The sequence below is a fragment of the Plecotus auritus genome (genome assembly GCF_963455305.1).
Source record: "Plecotus auritus genome assembly, chromosome: X".
Taxonomy (NCBI): domain Eukaryota; kingdom Metazoa; phylum Chordata; class Mammalia; order Chiroptera; family Vespertilionidae; genus Plecotus; species Plecotus auritus.
In genome coordinates this window covers 131,935,363-131,937,391 of record NC_137784.1, presented here as the reverse complement: position 1 = coordinate 131,937,391, position 2,029 = coordinate 131,935,363, and positions in this window count along the sequence as shown.

Below are 2,029 nucleotides of genomic sequence, written 5' to 3'. Positions count from 1 at the left end.
CCTGGGGCCGGTGATGAGCTGGAGGGAGGGGGGAGGGGCAGGGATGGGGGAAGAGGGAGGGGATGGGTATCACCTGTGGGAAAGAAACCTGACCTAGCCCACTGCCACCCACACTTCTGCTCCCTTGGATCATGGCAGACAAACTGCCGGTTGTCCGAGAACTTTCTGTCCCCGCCCTGCCCCCAAAGTGCCAGCAAGAGGCAGCCCAGATAGCAGCTCTGCCACCCTGGAGGTGGGCCTGCGTGTGGCTCTGGTTGCCAGCAGAGGGGGCTGGTGGGAGGCCCCATGGGAACCTAAGTCTCCAGGACCCCGGGGATGGGCTGCAAGTGGCCCTGTTGTTCAGGGCCAGGCCAGGAAGGGCTCACAGGCGAGTGAAGGCTTGTAGCCCGGTGGGGAGGGGGGGGCGCGCCCAGAGTCCCAGCCTGCCGCCTCCAACCTCTCCCCACAGTCTCTCCCCACAGTATTTCCAGCACACACTTTCCTATGGGGAAGGCTAGTGTCAGAGAGTGCAGGGGAGCCCCTTGGCCAGGAGAGGGCGCCACCGGGCCACAATTGCTGTGCTGTGCTGTGCTGAGCTGAGCTGAGCTTTGGAACCCATGTGCTCCAGGCCTGGGGAAACCCAGGCTGGGCTGGTTATGGCTCCTGGTGTGAAGAGCGGTGGCCCGTCTTCTGGTCTGTATGGCCCCTGCCCCTTGCACCCCAATTCTGGAGGGGCCCAAGCCTCTCCTGGACCCACTAGGCCCTTCTCCTGTGCCCACCAGGGGAAGACCCCCCTAGGCCCACACCTCAGTCGCAGCCAGAGCAGAGATAGCACCCTCAGAGTTTGGGGCCAGCTGGCCACTCCTTCCTCCCCACTGGGACTCCTGCCAGGCCCACCGCGGAGCGTGATGGAGAGAGACCTTCTGTGGGCCTTCAGGACCTGAAGGGGAGCAGTGACACCCAAAGCAGGGCTGGCTTGGGTCTCAGGGGCGGGGACTGGATCAGGATTTGGGGTTGGAAACAGGGGGCCTGGCTTCCACTGAGGAGAGTGGCTGGGGGTGATTCCCAGGCCCACAAGCCTCTCTGCAGCCTTCTCCTCCCAGCATCCTCCCACCACCTTCCTGCTCCACATTGCCCATGCACACCCCTCCCACAGGTCCCTGAGCTGAGCAAGTCTAGAGGGGGTGGGCAGCTTCCTCCTCTGTCCCCATGGCCGGTTCTGGGCCACCCTTCACTCCAGGCTCTGGGGTCATACAATCCAGGGGACCTCAGGCAGCCAGCGTCACGGCCAGGTCTCAACAACTTGGCCTTCTCACCTCCAACGGACCTGTTCTGCCTCTCTTTAGCTCTCCATCCGGGGCCTTGGCATCTGTCCCGCCACCTCAGACATCACCAGCGTCCCTTCGCTGGCTCTCCTTCCCTTCTTTCCAGTTCACATGAGACCCTGCGACACCGACTCATTCTCCTTTTGTCTGTCAAATATTGTTCAGGCATCTACGCCTGGGCCCGGTGCAGAGCCCGCCGGTCAGGGAGCCTGCCTGCGCGGAGAAGGCCCCGTGGAGGGATGGGCTTACTCGGATGATAGGAATGATGTGCGTGGGAAAGCCGCATGCTGGCTGCTCAGGAGCAGGTCCAAGCCAGCCTTCGAGAAGGAATCGCAATCCTTCAGAGAGAGCCAGCTCCTCAGCCCAGGCCGGCTGCCAGGTCACTGCTGCGGAGTTGGGCCCCAGCTCCGGCTGCCCTGACAGGATGCAGTTTGGCCTGTGGCCAGAAGGCGGCACCGTGGTCACATCCATCACCCACCCCCGTTCCTTAGGCGCCTGGGGCGGCTGCTCAATACCTTTCCTCTCCTCTACCCCCACCCCCCAAGATCTGCCCCAGAAAGTCCTCACTTGGGACAGAGGTTCTGCCTCCCCCATCGCGGTGGAGGTCTGGGTGAGAGAAAGGACTAGTTCAGCCAAAGGCAAGAGATAGGGGGTGAGATAAAGAGGGTGCTGGGGGCCCTAACCGGTTTGGGTCAGTGGATAGAGCGTCAGCCTGCAGACTGAAG